The sequence below is a fragment of the Dioscorea cayenensis genome, chromosome 1 (genome assembly GCF_009730915.1).
Source record: "Dioscorea cayenensis subsp. rotundata cultivar TDr96_F1 chromosome 1, TDr96_F1_v2_PseudoChromosome.rev07_lg8_w22 25.fasta, whole genome shotgun sequence".
In the NCBI taxonomy this organism is placed as follows: Eukaryota; Viridiplantae; Streptophyta; class Magnoliopsida; order Dioscoreales; family Dioscoreaceae; genus Dioscorea; species Dioscorea cayenensis.
The window spans coordinates 14,162,516-14,180,788 of record NC_052471.1 but is presented as its reverse complement, the minus strand read 5'-3'; the positions used below and the strand labels follow the sequence as shown (position 1 = coordinate 14,180,788).

At 39.5% G+C, this 18,273-nt stretch overlaps 1 non-coding gene across 1 annotated transcript; it reads right to left on the bottom strand.

Annotated features, from left to right (window-relative positions):
* Positions 1-3,342: 3,342 nt before the first annotated feature.
* Positions 3,343-3,449, bottom strand: LOC120267142. The gene has a single exon (XR_005538409.1). It is a non-coding gene; the product is annotated as a small nucleolar RNA R71 (small nucleolar RNA).
* Positions 3,450-18,273: the final 14,824 nt, after the last annotated feature.

Genomic DNA, 18,273 nt, shown 5'->3' with positions numbered 1-18,273 from the left:
ACATAACCTTTGAGATTGGGTAAGATAAAATAGACTTTTTAATATTTTATTAACAATATAATTTTACAACTATATACACTACGTATTTGATTTTTTTTTTTTGTATCCAAAATTATCGACACAAAAGGTAAGATGTATAATTGTGATTGATACTAAATTATTACAATTGAAATTGTAATAGTCACAAAATAATTAGATGTCACAACTAATCCAAACGATTGTGTCAATTAACGTTTTTAGCATAAAAAAACCAATAACATGGTTAAAAAATTTAATTTTTGTAGCAATATTTAGTGGGCATTAAATGATTGAATTTTTTGTGACAAAATTGTTGTAACAAACAATATATGTTAAGTGATGGAGAACACTTTCGCTACAATAAATAAAAAATTATAGTGATGACAATATTTCTTATCACAATTACACATCATTCTCATCAAGAAATTTTTGACATAAAATCTTATATACTTTTAGCAACAAAATTGAACACAAAAGAAATTTTGCCATTGTTAATTTATTAATAGTGACAATTTAATTGTGTCATATACTAACTTGTCACAATGATCACTATAATAGTGACAAAAACATAAACCTAAACAATAGTGTATGTTACCTTTTTTGACACAAAAACCCTAATATTTGTGACAAAATAACCATGTAATACAAAAAAGTTATCACTAAAAATCTTAACTCTTGTAGTGGGGTTTTGTGGTTTTAGAGACAAATTTTTGAATTAGCTACTATAGACACAAGTTTATTTATTTATTTTTTAATAATAGTTTTTATAGTGGTTGATAAGTCCTTCTGCGATAAGAATACGAAGTGTTCTTTCCTTGTTTTGAGCGTTACTTTTCTCGGGTTTTAACGCTAATATGGGTGTATTTATGTTACTTTTATGTAGGTAGGGTTGTGAGTCCGATTATGAGATAAAGAAGCCAATGTGGGTCGTAATGCACTAATTTTGGAGGAAATCTTGCTAAGATTCAAACGCGAAGACATAGGTCGGGTTCCAGATGCAGGAATGTGTGCCAACCTCCTCGTACTTGAGTTAGCACAACTTTTTGTAAGGGCGCAAAGGCAGTCACATTCAAGCATTCCAACTTGTGCATATAGAACAAGATCTCCACCAACATGTCCGTTATTGAAGAAGCAAGGCGATCCATGACGTAAACGTGTGCCCGTTTGCGTTACCTCGATGAAAGTATGGATGCGAGAGTATTTCAGGCGGTACTGTAGCAGAGTAGTATAGAAAACAATGTAGTAAAGACACTGTAGCAGCACTGTTTACAGCTGGCCGAGAAAACAGTAAAATAGAGAATCCACGCGGGCGTGTGGAAATTCCACACTCCCGTGTGAAAAATCCACAGGGGCGCCCACATGGCGTGTGGATTCCTGATTCCAGCCCTTTAAAAACCTATTTCAGCCCCAATTTTAGCATTCTTTTCTCCATCTTTTCCCCAACTTGAGAGAGGTCGGCGGCTAGGGTTTTGAGAGGTATTGGCTAGGTCTTTGGAGAGGTTCTACGGCTCGGACATCACACGCCGTTTGGAAGAAGGTTAGTGGGAGAGATTTCGTCCGCACCGATCCGGCGAGGTGTATCCTAGGCCGGACAAAGGGACACTTGCGATGAGTAGAAGACTCTCCACAAGACCATCGCCACGACTAACAAGGGGGTTTTCTATAGATGCTTTGTTTTTACATTCGATTTCATTTATTGTATCTAGCTCCATGGAGAGCTAAACCCCTAGTGGGTACTTGGGTATTTGTGAACCTTAGTATGTATTCGTTTCATTGAACCTCTTTATTATGCTTTCAATTAATTGATGTTTATTGTGAGTTCCAATCTTGGAGACTTGATTGTATGAATACTCACCTAGAGTGACACTAGGGTTGAGAGTTCTTCTTGGTAACTCTTGTGAGTGAGTAACACACCATGAGAGTTAGACAAAGCTAGATTGGAGAGGGTTGAGAGGGTGAGTCGAGAAGTAGCGGAGGTTCCCCTTTCCCCTCCAGTATGATCTATCCTACCTCTACGTTCCAAGAGTTATTTGCAACCATAGTAGAGTGAATGAGCTAAGGTATGACCTTCCGCTGGGGCTTATTTGCAAATGCAACGGAGTGAAGCGTTGAAATGATTTTAGCACCTAGGGCTTAGTTGTGGCTAGGGATCTTTCACCTGGACTAAAGGGTTAGGTCTATACATAGGAATATGGTTTATCACATGGAATCCCTAGAGCTTATTGCAATTCTATGCGAGTGCGAGGTTGAGAGGTTATTCAATCTCTCCTCCGGGACATGTATAGAGTTAGGTATGGTTGACCTTAGATTTGGGTTCATGTAATTAAGGATTTCCACGACTCATTGTTGCATCAATTAGGAAGTATAATAGAGGGTTCTTCCACTTGAAACGATTGTCCTAGGCGGATCAATATCCGGGTATCCCATCTTTATCGATTGCCTTACCTTCTCCTTTACTTATGCCCTCTATCTTGTTGTTTTTATTTTCGTTATTTCATATTTTGTCACACTTATCACTATTCATCCTCCACATTAGTTAAGAAACAACTTAAGTGTCTTTATTCCCTACTCTCTGTGGATACGATACCCACTCATCTGGGATTATTACTTCGACACCCGTGCACTTGCTGTTTACACGCATAGACGGATGTGTCAAGTTTTTGACGCTGTTGCCGGGAGTAGGTGTTTAGAGATACTTTGTACTTTGTTTTCTTAGCTATTTATTTATTCATTCTGTTTCATATCTTATTTTCTATCATTGTTCTGATTTTGTTTTCTTTGTTTTGGTGCAGCTCCAGGTTATGACCCAAGGGAACCCCTCCATACTGATTGAAGGAGATCTCAAGCTCAAACGTACACTTAGAAGAAAAGGGAAAGAACCTGTGTAAGAACAGTCTAATCTAGCTGATTTAGAAGTAGAAGAGTCTGAAAACATGGCAGAATAGAATGAGTAGCAGCGGACATTATCTTATTATGCCAGACCTTCAGTATTGGGGACACAATCGAGCATTATGCGTCCCCCGATTACAGTTTCGAACTTGAAAGTGAAGCCGGGCATTCATTCACATGTTGCGACAATCGCACAATTCATCGGGTTTGGTTGATGAGGATCCGAGCAGTCATATAGAGAACTTTCTTGAGGTGTGTAATATGATAAAGATAAACGGGATGACGGATGATGCCAACAAGTTGAGAGCCTTTACATTTTCCTTAAAGGAGAAAGCGAAACAGTGGTTATACTCCTTACCTAGAGCCTCAATTACCACATGAGAGGAGATGGTAGAAGCTTTTCTTGCCTGATATTTCCATCCCGAAAAATCCGCAAAGATCAAGAATGAGATCTCGTCCTTTGTACAGTTGGAATTGGAGTCTCTATTTGAGATGTGGGAAAGGTTCAAGGAGCTCCTGAGAAAGTGCCCGCAACACGGATTCCCAGAGTGGATGATTGTTCAGACCTTTTACAATGGTCTGAATCCGAGTACAAGGCAACTCTTGGATGCGACAGCAGGAGGTACCTTAGGTAGAAAGACTCCCAGTGAAGCTCGTCAATTAATTGAAGAAATGGGGTTAAACAGCTACCAATGGAATGTTAGGGAGAAGAAAAAGGTGTCTGGTCTCCATGAGATAGATACAGTAACCTCATTGGCAGCTTAAGTGGAATTATTGAGTAAGAAGTTAGATCTCCTAACTTCAAATAGAGTGGTGGTCGTGACTACTTGCACCGGGTGTGGTGGAGGATATGCTCCCTCTGATTGCCTGATCTTTATTGGTGATGCATCTTCAGTTGAGAGTATCGATTTTGTGGGTAATGGCATGAGGAATCAAGGAAATCCACACTGCAACACCTACAATCCGGGTTGGAAGCGTCATGCCAATTTCTCGTGGAGCAACCAAGGTCCACAAGAAGTGGTCGTGAGGTTGAGGATAAGCTTCCGAGTGAGAAGCCCAATGAATACGTACCCGAGGTTATAGAGGTTGAGAAGGGAACAAGCAAAGAGAAGGAGGTGGCACCCCCACCTTTCAAGTCAAGAATCCCTTATCCCTCTAGATTGAAGAATGACTAAGGGGATGAATGGTAGAAGAACTTCCGGAGTTTGTTCAAACAACTCCACATCAATATTCCTTTTGTTGAGGCATTGACCCAAATGCCTAAGTATGCAAAATTTTTGAAAGGCTTGTTGACCAACAAGAGGAAGTTGGAGGAGAGTGCTTCGGTGATTTTAGATGCATTTTGCTCGGCGGTTTTGCAAAAGAACATGCCGAACAAGAAGAAAGACCCGGGAAGCTTCATCATTCTATGTAATATTGGCAATATAGGTGAAGAAATGGCATTGGCGGACTCAAGGGCCAGTATCAACGTCATGACATACACCTTCTTTCAAAAGCTAGGCTTGTGTGAGCCTAGGCCTACTCGGATGACTTTGCAATTGTGGATCGAACCGTGAGACATCCGAGGGGCATCATCGAAGACGTGCTTGTCAAGGTGGACAAGTACATTTTTCCGGTTGACTTTGTAGTGCTAGACGTCGATGAGGATGCGGATGTACCCTTGATACTTGGGAGGCCGTTCTTGCGGACTTCCAAAGCCCTGATTGACATGGACGACGGAGAGCTAACATTAAGAGTCGAGATGAGCGACACGTCCGAATATGCGTGTAAACCACAGAGTGCAGGGTGTCGAGTAATAATTACCCGGTGAGTGGGTGAGTCGAAATCCACGAGGGAATAGGGCTACTAGTACTAACTTCTTCTCCGCTTTCTAGCCTAATGATAAATGGAAAGGTGTGGTGATCTAATGTGCGAAAAAAATGAATCACGGAGACAAATATGCAAGGGTTAAATGGATGGAGATCTCAATCACTAAAAAGTGGGAGTATTCAGGGCAATGCTCCCCCTAGGATTCAGGTATTAAGTACCGAATAAGAAAAGTGTTTCTATGATGAGTAAGTTAAGTCGTGGAAATCCAAAAATAGTCGGATCCGGCTTCCTGATCACCGATACTAGTCCCCTAAGAGGTCCCGGTGGAGAAATCGCTCAATCTCTACACCTCACACCACATATGACTGCAAAGCACTCTAGGGATTCCAAGAGGTGTATCCGATTCCTAAAGATTGATCCAACCCTAATTCCCGGCGAAGGATCCTAACCCCCTACAAGGTCCGGCGCAGAAATCTTTCAATCTCACGCCTCACACCAAATATGGTTGCATAGAGCTTAGGGAACGGAGATAGAATACACCAATCGGAGCGGAAAGGGAATGCTTTCTATCTCATGACTCACCCTCTCAACCCTCTTCAATCTTGAGGTTCTAACCCTAATGGAGACCTCTCTCTCTCACCAAGATAACAAATCATGCAAACCAAATAACCAAAAGATCAATAAGGCAAGCAAGCATTAGACAATCAAGATTAAAACTTAATCAAACTCGGATTAAAAAGAAACACTAAGCAAATCAACAAAAAGATGAGAATCCTAGGGTTCACAAGCCCAAATACCCTCTAGGGTTTTAGCTCTCTATGGAGCAACATACAAAACACACCATCAATGAATGAAAGTACATTAAAACCATAGAAATAAACCCCCTTATATATGAACTGATGGCCTTGATGGAAGCTTCGACGTCTTGAAAGACCCACTCCGAAGCTAGGTTCACCGGTGGCTTCCTTGATGCTATGACGGAGGAGGAAATCGATCAAAGTTGGTGACGAAGCACCTCCAAAGCCGCAAAGACCTCCTCTCCAAACCCTAGCCGTCACACCCCTCAAGAGCCGCACAAAAGATGAGAAAGAATAGGGAAAAAGCGGCTATTTATAGGGTCTTAGATCGCGCATCACGTCCCTCGGCGCGTGTGGATTTTCCACGTGGCCATGTGGGCTGCAGGAATTTCCATGCGGGCGCGTGGAATTTTCAAACGGACACGTGAACAGTAATTTGATACATTACTACTACAGTGCAATCGCTATAGTAAAATTGCTACAGTACTTTTCACAAACCGCAGTCCAAACACTCTTCTCTTGAGGGCACACGTCCATGTGGTAGGCTATAAAACTTTTCTTCATCGACATATCTTTGAGAGGTCTTGCAATCTTCACAAAGAGAAGGAACATGAAGATGTGGCTGCCTTTGTGCCCTTCCAACTAGTGAATTGACTTGAATCTTCTTGGAAGTTGGCACACATCTCCATGTTTATGAACTCCTCTCGTGTCTTGGTCCTTGAATTGAACAAGAACTCCCAATATTGTGTCTTTATAGCCTATCTTTGCTTCCTTTTTACTCTTCAAGGTATTCACAAACTATATGCATAAAAGAACACCAAATACACAATATGAGACATAAACCATAGTAAAAATGATGCTCAATGCATGTAAAAAATATATAAAAATATGTTTACTCAAGCACTTATCAATGACAAGCTCACATACCGCCTTGCTGAAGCTATGCTACATTCTCTTGATTTCGATGATACTTTTGTATTTTTCTAGACACTCTTGATGAGATAGTTGATGAATACATCGCGAAAATGTTCAATCCGGATCCATACGAAGGCTTGTTTGACCAAGAGGAGGACAATGAAGAAGTAATGATGCTTGGTTCGACGGAAGAACTACCATCTACCCGGGGATCTTGAAGAAGGTGCTCCGGGAAATTGAAGAGAGCTAAGAGATGCCCATGGAAATACTCCAAAGGCTGTTGGAGATGTGCGTGTATCGAAGAAGTTGGATGAACCATTATTAGGCAGTCCCAAGTGTGATAATTCAACCTCTACCCTCAAGAGATTTTGCTCGTCATGCTTCCAAGCCATGGGTAAGAGGGCAACTTTTATCTATGAGCCCCGAGTGAGTTAAAGACAAGAGTACGTCAAGCTAAGTGATGTTAAACAAAGCGCTTCTTGGGAGGCAACCCAAGTGTTTACTATTTTAAGTAGTTTAGTAGTTTAGTGTGTGCATGAATAAAGTGTTGAGTGTTGGTGTCTTGATTTTTATTTACTTGTGTTGCGATTTTATTGTGGGTTTTGAATTGTCGTCATGTGTTTTCACGTGGATTTGGCGAAGTTGGGTCGTTTGACCTATTTCTCATGTTTTTCACTAGTAAAATTTGCATATTAGGGGCGAGGGCTCGAGGTGTGTAAATATGTCGGAAATTTTCTATAGAGCTGCGAGAGTTTTTCTAAGGTATCCAGAGAAAACTCACGGGCGTGTGGAATTTTTGCACACCCGTGAATTTGCATTGCGAACTCATCTAGAGAAGGCAAAGGGGCGTGGACTCACCCCTGTGAATGACCATGCGATTCTCGCAAGCCCGTAGGTAATTTCCGGACGGGCGTGTGAATTCATGCAGAGATGGCAGATTATCCCGAAAGCACATAGGGGCATGGACTCGCCCCTGTGGGCGACCTTGTGAAAATAGCACGGGCGTGGCTAAGTTCCGCACACCCGTGCGAATCTCTGTAGAGGAGCTCTCTCCATCCCGAGACGTCACAGGGGCGTGCGCTTGCCCCTGTGAGTTGGGTCTGTGATTATCCACGCCCATGTAGAATTTCCACACGGGCGTGCGGAACACTTACCAATTTTTCTTGGGTAAACAGAGAAGCCACGCAGTGTGGTAGCCCCATGGGTCGAGGCACTGCAGGCGTGGGTATTTCTCACTGCGCCCATGTATTTGCGTTCGGAGGTAGTGCATGTTTTCCCAGAGACGCAGGGCGTGCACACCTGTGAAAATTTCTGTGGAGGCGCACCCGGCATGGACAATTTTTCGCGCTCCCGTGTGGATCGCAAAAATTCAAGATCTGCAATTTTTTTCTTTAAAATCTTTCGTGGATTCTCTTCTTCTTTATCTTCAATCACCCGAAAACCACTTCGATCAACTTCCGGCCCTTCACGTTATTTTTCTTCACATTTCGTGGCGATTTTTGAAGTATTTTTGAAGATCTTGAGTTGTACCAATTTTCATGATATAATGTCTTATGCATGTTTAGGAAGCCCTTAGAGGGCGGTTTTAAGTTAATTTTTTTGGAGGTGGTGCACTGGCAAGTGCGGTTTTCACACCCCGTAGATCCACACAGGCGTGGGTAACTTCCATAGGCCAGTTTGGAATTCTGCAGTATTTTGTTTCTGAGTTTATTTGATCGTTTCGTTCTCATTTATCGCAGGAATTGCACCGCACTCGAGAAGGCAAGAAGGGAAGCGCCCTAGAGAACCTTCACCTTAGTTGGCACATATTGAGTTCTCGAATCCCGAGCATCGTGCTCGTTTTGAATGGTTATCGGGACTTAGGTTTGGCCAATTCCGGTTCATGGACTTGAGCGTGCTGACTGGGGTCCATTGGGGTGATGAGTTAGCCAGGGAACTTGACACGCTGACGGCTGTGGGAAGCTGGCTAAGATTATTCTCTATACGGGAGCCAGTTTTTCGGGCACTAACATTGGAGAGTCTTTGGAATTTTTTTGAGTTCTACTGATGGTATGGGAGTTTTGACATTACTGATGGCATATAGTTTAGAGCGTTCGGACGTCAATTTGCCATGAGTATCACAGAATTTTCAGTTCACATGGGTCTGTACGACGAGACATACACAGAAACCGAGGAGTATAGTCACTTGCCAACAGATTACCTTGGCACCTTGACCCCCGGCGAGCTTACGGGTCTTGTGCGGACAGGGGCAGCGTGAACCGGGAGTATCTAAGGCCACATGTTTGTCTTGGCAGAGATAAAGATATTTATTCGCCGTTATTAGCAGATCTGTGGATGGCCGAGATGATAACACTAATAATTTGAGCCGACAGAGTTTACTTTATCAGTATTCCATGGCTAGGACCATGCCTATTCATCTGGGGCACGTTGTGGCAGATTACATGCGATACCGGGGGCGAGCGAGAGAGTGGGAGTATTATTTGTTGGTTCCTACATTACTAGACTTATTCTGGGGATGGGTCCTGGTGATGCTCTTTGGGATACCGGTTAGACAGTTATTCCTTCTCCGCTTGGACTCGATACTCTCAGAATGATGGGAGTGAGTGCTGTGAGATATGGGCATGGAGCTTATATTTTTAGCCACTTCCACCGCTGAGGAAGTGCCGGGCGGCGAGGATCTGACGAAGGGTTCTACACCGATGGTGGCCAGAGACCCGCGAGGCGCGTGGTTACCACTTTCGAGCCCATGGCGTATTGAGAGTCTCGAGAAACCTTGTGAGTGTCTTGTGAGTGCATGCTCATCGGGATTCGAGGCGATCTGAGACAACACAATATACAGATATGATTGCCCTTTTTAACTTCCTATGGCAGGTATTGAGGAGCAGATCTCCAATCCCTCCAGCATCTCCATCCTCTATTCTGGCACAAGCTGACCCACCATGTACTTCATCAGCAGCAGCAGCAGCAAAGCAAGAGGATGACATCGACTCTTGATTTTATTTTCCACGTCTTTTACTTCCGCATTTTATTTTGGACTTGTTCACTCAGAAAGGACTTTCCTTCTGAGTTTATTTTCATTTTGTATCTCGAGTTATATTCATTGTTTTTTCTTTTATATACTCAAGTTATGTTTGTTTTTATTGAGCTTTACTGAACCCCCTCGTGCATGCATGCAGATGGTATTGTCATCATGATAATTGAGACTTTGTCATGGGCACGGCTAAGGTGTTTCGGCACTTGGCCGTATGAGCTTCACAACCTGTTGGAAACAACACTCCCAAGGTCTTAGATCCATCAAATGCAACACTAGGATTCAGGGGAGTATTGTTTTGATTGCTTCTCCCACATTTGAATTTAATTGATTTACATTATGAATGAGCTTGCATGTGTACATTGGGGACAATGTACAACTTAAGTAATGTGTGTGTGTGTTGGGGGGCATAGTGCGCATCTCTTTTTATAGTAATTTTTGATTGATATACATGCTCACATACCCAATGGTGGTTCACCTTAGTTGCATTGATTGTATTCTTGAGTTTAGGAGAATTTTTAACATTGAATATTTTCATGCTCTTGTTTTTTCTTGAATTTCTAGGAATTTTTGCCTGATTGACACTTGTTGCACTACTCACTCTTTGAACTCTTTTGGAAACTCATGTTTGATGTATAAGGGACTAGTTATAGTTGTTTCTTGTGTTAATTCTAAACAAAATGGAAAAAATGAAAAGAAGGAACAAAATAGTTTTATTATTTATTTGTGCTTGTTGGGTGGAAAGAGCTACCACCTATGAAGTATGAAGCTACTCTCATAAGTTGGATACTAGTTATGCCCTAATGAGAGAAAGAGCTATCTCATAGGATGAGTGAAAGCTACCACTCCGAGTAGAAAGAGCTACCACTTCGAAAGTGTGAAAGCCACCTTAGCGGCCGCTTTGGAAATGGTTACCTTAGAGGATGTGTGAAGCTACTACCATTTTTGAAATTTTTGTTTTTTTTTGTAGATAAATAAGTCCCTTGTACTTAGAACAATGAGGAGTATACTTTGGGTTGTTTTGAGTGAGTTCATACACTTACACGATTTCGGGTTTGTTGTCCTTTTTTATTCAAGTTTTTAGCTAGATCATTGATTTTTCGTATTTAGTGTTGAAATTTCCCGTACATGTAGAATGCACTTTTTGTATGCTTTCGTGAACCTAAGGCCTAAGCACTTCCAATGTTTCCTTCATCTATGCATATAATGTTTTAATCTTTGCTTGAGGACAAGCAAAAGCTTAAGTGTGGGGAGTTTGATAAGTGCTTGTGCGATATGAATCTGAGTGTTCTTTCCTTGTGTTGAGCATTACTTTTTCCCGGGTTTTAACGCTAATATGGGTGTATTTATGTTAATTTTATGCGGGTAGGGTTGTGAGGGCCGATTATTAGAGAAAAGAAGCCAATGTGGGTCGTAATGCACTAATTTTTGGAGGAAATCTTGCTAAGGTTCAAGCATAAAGACATCGGTCGGGTTCCAGATGAAGGAATGTGTGCCAACCTCCTTATACTTGAGTTAGCACAACTATTTGGAGGGGCACAAGGGCAGTCACATTCAAGCATTTTGACTTGTGCATATTAAATAAGATCTCCACCAACATGTCCATTATTGAAGAAGCAAGGCGATCCACGACGTAAACGTGTTCCCGTTTGTGTTACCTCGATGAAAGTATAGATTCGAGAGTATTTCAGGACGGTACTGTAGCAGGGTACTATAGAAAACAATGTAGTAAAGACACTACAGCAACACTGTTTACAGCCGGCCGAGAAAATAGGAAAACAGAGAATCCACACGAGCGTGTTGAATTGGGCGTGTGGAAATTCCACACGCCCATGTGAAAAATCCATAGTGGCGCTCACATGGGCGTGTGGATTCCCGATTCCAGCCCTTTAAAAGCCGATTTCAACCCCGATTTCAGCATTCTTTTCTCTATCTATTCCTCAACTTGAGAGAGGACGGCGGCTAGGGTTTTGAGAGGTATTGCCTAGGTCTTTGGAGAGGCTCTATAGCTCCGAGCATCGGCGCCATTTGGAAGAAGGTTAGTGGGAGAGATTTGGAGAGATTTAAGTCGGTGCCGATTCGTGAGGTGTGTCCTAGGGTGGACAAAGGGACCCTTGCGACAGTAGAGGACTCTCTACAAGACCATCACCCACGACTAACGAGGGGTTTTCTATGGATGCTTTGTTTTTACATTCGATTTCATTGATTGTATCTAGCTCCATGGAAGCTAAACCCCTAGTGGGTACTTGGGTATTTGTGAACCCTAGGATGTATTCGTTTCATTGAACCTCTTTATTATGTTTTCAATTAATTGATGTTTATTGTAAGTTCCAATTTTGGAGACTTGATTGTATGAATACTCCCCTAGAGTGACACTATGGTTTAGAGTTCTTCTTGGTAACTCTTGTGAGTGAGTGACACACCATGAGAGTTAGACAAAGCTAGATTAGAGAGGGTTGAGAGGGTGAGTCGAGGAGGTGGCAGGCGTCCCCTTTCCCCTCGATTGTGATCTATCTTACCTCTCGTTCCAAGAGTTCTTTTGCGGTCATAGTAGAGTGAATGGGCTAAGGGATGACCTTCCGCTGGGGCTTAGTTGTGAGTGCAATGGAGTGAAGCATTAAAGTGATTTTAGCACCTAGGGCTTAGTTGTGGCTAGGGATCTTTCACCTGGATCAAAGGGTTAGGTCTATACATAGGAATATGGTTTATCACTTGGAATCCCTAGAGCTCATTGCAATTCTATCTGAGTCTCGAGGTTGAGAGGTTATTCAATCTCTCCTCGGGACATGTATAGAGTTAGGCATGGTTGACCTTAGATTTAGAATCATGTAATTAAAGGTTTCCACGACTCCTTATTGCATCAATTAGGAAGTATAATAGAGGGTTCTTGCACTTGAAATGATTGTCCTAGGCGGATCAATATCCCGGTACCCCATCTTTTATCGATTGCCTTACCTTCTCCTTTACTTGTGTCCTCTATCTTGTTGTTTTTATTTTCGTTATTTCATATTTTGTAACACTTATCACTATTCATCTTCCACATTAGTTAAGAAACAACTTAAGTGTCTCCCTACTCTCTGTGGATCGATACCCACTCATACGGGATTATTACTTGACACACTGTGCACTTGCGGTTTACGCATATATCTGAGGGCGTGTCGTTGGCAAATCCATGTATTAGCCGCTATATATATATTAAATTTTTTTAAATTAAATTTAAGGGACTGAAAATGATCTCTAGTTTTTATGATTTATTTAAATAAAGATTATTAACGGTGAAAAATCTATTCCCTCAATTTCATGTATAATTTTTTTATTTAAAAAAACTTTTTAACAAATTTGAAAACTTTTGTAAAATTTTTATTTATCTATTTATTTATTTTTAGATATTCTATTATCCTGAATTTATGGATAATTTTTTATTTAGATACTTTGTGATGTTATGCGGGTTTGGGCATTACTGAGTTAAAAAAATCACTAAATATGTTTAATTTAATTTATTTTTATTGATTCATAAATAAATCAAAGCGATGTAATAGAGTACATACGCTAATTTTTTTAATAAAAGCCAATAAAGCTTAATATAAACTTTTTTTAATTGAGTCGCATACGTGGCATAATCATCTTTTTCATGGGTGTGAGCATCGCCACATGTTGGTTAAAGGACGAAAAGAGTGCTAATGTGGGCCCCAGTATCCGGTGAAGGCTAACCGACAAAAGTGGTATTTTGGAAAACGTGTCTGGAATTTTCTCGATATTGGATCAATTCTCTTTCTATTAATAATATATATATATGTATATATGTATATATATTGGACGTGCACGAAATGTGATGATTGATTACAGGTCCAAACTAACCCAAAACATGACTAAAAAAAAAAAAATTATTAGAATTAATTATTTAAAAAGATCCATGTTGATTGCTATAACTTTTAAAACCTGTATTTCAACATATATTTTTCAATGAAAAATAAGTGTTTCATTTTAATTCTAATTATTATACTATTTTCATTTTTAATTGATCTTTTTAATATAATGGTTTCAATGTCTTAATATCCTCTCCAACTCAAGTTTTACCATATTTGAAATCATAACTCAAGTTTTAATTAATTAATTAATTCCCCAAAAAGTTATAAATAATATCCATGCTCTAATTTCCCAATTATTTTTCACTTAATCACTTATTCTATTTCAATATTTTTATTTTCCTTATTTATTTCTCTTATCACTTTTATCACTAAAATAAATTGGTGATTATAACAACGACAGGTAACCAATGTTGTAAAAACGAGACTGGACCGGCCGATTCAATCGGTTCAACCAGGAACTGGCTAATGAACCGGTTGGACCGGACCAACCGGTTGGTTTTTTACTTAAAAATTTTAAATTTAAACATGTTTCGAAAAAATAAAAAGCAAGATATTATATACTTGTATTTTATTTTATTTCTAATTTTTTATTTTTGTTGTTGTTGTTGTTGTTGTTGTATTCTTATATTTTATTTAATTATTTATTTTTGAATATTTGTGGTATGGTTGTATCTTTTTATATTTGTACTTTGAAAAATTCAGTTTTATGTACAGTGGCACTTTGTAACCTTATAAAGGCAATATAACTTTATAATATGCAATTTTGTATTTTTTAAATTTTTAATTAATTTTTTACTTATTTTTAAATTTTCAAACTTTTATTTATATGAAAAATATTAAATCCGGTTGAACCGGCCGGTTCAACCGGTTAGACCACGAACCTATTACCTAACTGGGTCTACAACAAGTCCGGCTTTTAAAACATTGGTGGTAACTTCACTGTTAGTGGATACACTAGCTTATCACCATTTCTCTTTGATGCTAGTAGAAATAGGCGAGTGTATAAATTTACTAGAAAAAAACAAAAATAAAGAAAGAGTGAGAGAGAGAGAGAGAGAGGAACACAGCGCGAGAATGGCAAGAGCTTCTTCTCGCAATGTTGTTTGAGTCCTTGAAATCGAATCAATCGGGTTTGCTTCTTTCATTGATTAGGAACCCTTGATTGGGAGCTGGAATCCACTTTTTGGATCGATTTTTGGTAAGAGTTGCTGTATTTTGTTGTTTTAATCGTTGGATTCATTGTGGATTGATCTTTTTTTTTAGGGAGATTGGGTTGGATTTCGGGGGTGATTTTGTTTGGTTTTTGGAAATTTAGGGGCTGTTTGGTTACCCGTATTTCAAATTACAGTGTAAGTCAAATTACATGTAATTGAAATTACTGTATTTTAACTTATATCATGGTTGTTTGGTTGCCTGTAAATGAAAATACTGCATTTACGTTTCAAGTGTTTGGTTTGATTTAAGTTGTGAGGTAAAATCACTATGTAAAATAAGTGGTGAGATTATTATTTTTTTTTATATTTTATAATTTTATTTAATATTTTCATTTAAAATCTATTTTATTTATTTAAGTTAATGTAATTTATTTACTTAAATAGATTTAAATTAATGGATTTTATTTATTTAAAATATATTTTATTTATTTAAATGTCATTTATTATACTTGATTTTAATAGATCCAAGTTGTAACTTAATTTCTATGAAATCCGCCCTTAATGTAGTGCTTGATTTGGTGAAAACAAATGAGAAAAATCAAAATTTAGTAGAAACTTTTCCTCTATTTACTTATCCACTACAAAAACAATTTACATTTAAGAATGAATTAAAAAAATCAATTAACTGTGCATTCAAACACCTTAAAAGCAAAAAATTCACCCCAAATTTCATGGATAATTAAACAAAATAGTTTAAAATCCAGAATCAAAACTTACTAAGAAGATAAACAATGATCCAATCACGAAGTAAGGCAATATTAACACAAAAAAATCAAAAATCAAACAGGATCATGTGGTTAAATCATCATCCCAAAAACTCTAAAAGCTAAAGATTTGCCTGAATGGAATGGAAGATGACTGAAAAATGCTAAGCCGAGTCAACAACTACGGTTTCAAAATCAGTACAAACTAGAAGGAGGACCAACTGAGGGATAACCAGAATCTGGTGAGGCTTCAATGACACTGCCGGTGGTGAGAATCACATCGTCCCATGAAGCATCCTCACCGACACTAGAACAGGGGTTGCGCTATAGGAAACTTGGCCGGAGATTGAATGGGGCTGTGAGAGCTCGGTGAAGCTACGATAGAGGAGAGAGGGCAAAGCTTCTTTGTTGGAAACTTGGCCCAAAATCTGGTGAAGGGGACGGGACGAGGCGATAATAGATCGACCCGGTGATGACCGGAGCTAAGGGAGAAGAGATCGCAGGAAATGGAGAAGAGATTGTTTGTTTAGCCCATGATGACCGAAGCCGGTAGATGAGGGGTTATTTTATTCCAATCCAAATGCTGCATTTTGACTTACGGCCAAATTGGCCGTAAGTTCAAATGCAGCAGAATACCCAAAATCTGTAATTTAATTTGCTGCATATATCCCTTCACAGCAAACAAAATAGCTCATGTTAGTATTTTCCCTATAAATTAAATTACATTACATCAACTTGCGGGTAACCAAACAGCCCCTTAGGGTTTGTTTTTGAGGGGAATTTGGGGAGGGATTGAGATTTGTTTGAGTGATGGATTTTTGGTTTATAGGAATGTGGCATGGGTAGAGGGTATTTGATGGATTGGAGCTAGTGAGAGCGTTCTTGAGATTTCTAGGGACTTTTTGACTGGGTTAATATGGAGTGGAGCAATGAGCGTGGTTTTGAATCCCATGTGAGTTCTTTGTGTCTCTATTCCTCTCTAGTTTTCCTTTTTTTTTTAAAATTATTTTGTTGTTGTTTTTGTTTGATGGTTATCTGTTATTTAGAATCAAAGTTTAATTTGGCATTCCATTCATTATAAGTATATATATATATATATATCAAGAAAAGATAAGAGAGTTTTGGACATAGAAGGGGGTGCCCACGTCACATGGACTCTTTCTTGGATTTGACGTAGATTGTGAGAAATATAAACTATCTTGTCCATTGGGAATATGCTAAACTAGTCTGCAAATGACTGAGTACTGAGTAATAAGAACTAAGAACAAAGAACTGTGGATAAATCATATTGTTTAATTAATGTGACATTACTAATTAATCATCTTGATGATGTTAACTTATCAAACTTGTTTTTTCATATTGATTGAGAATAATTAGTGTGAATAATTAGAGATAAAGTAAAATTTGATGCGTGTTTGGTTAAATGAAGAAAGTAAGAATCTTAGTGCATGATATATATTTTTGTCTAATTTCTGTTTTTTCGTATTGATAGAGACTTTGATAGGATAAAAAGATGAGAGAATATTTGCGTCATCAATCAGGGTTTTTGAATAGATTCCCTTGTTCATCTTAGTTAATTATATTTATATATATATATATATTACAAGAAAAATAGAAGTTATTGTTATTAACCTGGACTACACCATATTTTGATATAACCTAAATAAATTAATGAGAACAATGTTTTGCGATTAAGGTCCGAAGGCTGACTTCATGGTCTGCCAAGTGATCTTTTATTTTACTCATGTTCACAGCCGGCCGAGAAAATAGGAATTTAGAGAATCCACACGGCCGTGTGGAAATTATCCACGAACGTGTGGAAATTCCACATGGGCGTGTGAAAAATCCACAGGCCCGTGAATTCGCCCGATTCCAACCCTATTTAAAGCCGATTCAGCCCCGATTTCAGCATTCTCTTCTCCAACTTTTCCCCAACTTGAGAGAGGGCTTCGGCTAGGATTTTGAGGGGTATTAGCTAGGTTTTTGGAGAGGTTCTACGGCTTTGACATCGCGCATCGTTTGGAAGAAGGTTATTGGGAGAGCTTTCGTCGGCACCGATCCGGTAAGGTGTATCCAAGGCTGGACAAAGGATCACTTGCGACGAGTAGAGGACTCTCCACAAGACCATCGACATGACCATCGAGGAGGTTTTCTATGGATTCATTGCTTTTACACTCTATTTCTTTGATTGTACTTAACTCCATGGAGAGCTAAACCCCTAGTGGGTACTTGGGTATTTGTGAACCCTAGGATGTATTCGTTTCTTTGAATCTCTTTATTATGCTTTCAATAAATTGATGTTGATTGTGAGTTCCAACCTTGAATGCTTGATTGTATGAACATTTCCCCTAGAGTGACACTAGGGTTGAGAGTTCTTGTTGGTAACCTTGTGAGTGAGTGACACACCACGAGCATTAGACAAAGCTAGGTTGGAGAGGATCGAGAGGGTGAGTCGAGAGGTACAGGAGCGTCCCCTTTCCCTTCCGACGTGATAGATTCTACCTCTATTCCTCGAGTTCTTTGGGGCCATAATAGAATGAATGGTCTAAGGGATGACCCTCCGCTGGGGCTTAGTTGCGCGTGCAATGGAGTGAAGCGTTGAGGTGATCTTAGTATCTAGGGCTTAATCGCGGTTAGGGACCTTCCGCCTGGACCAAAGGGTTAGGTCTATAATTAGGAAGAGATTTATCACTTGGAATCCCTAGAGCTCATTGCAACTCTATGCGAGTGCGAGGTGTTGAGATTGTTCGAATTCTCCTTTAGGACATGTGTAGAGTTAGGCATAGTTGACCTTAGATTTGGGACTATGTAATTAAGGATTTCCATGACTCACTATTGCATTGATTAGGAAGCATAATAGAGGGTTCTTGCACGTGAAACCATTGTCCTAGGCGGAGCATTATCCGAGTACCCCATCTTTATCGATTGCCTTACCTTCCGCTTTACTCGTGCTCTCTTACTTATTGATTTTACTTTTGAGAATTGAATCATTGTCACACTTATCACTATTGATCTTTCACATAGCTA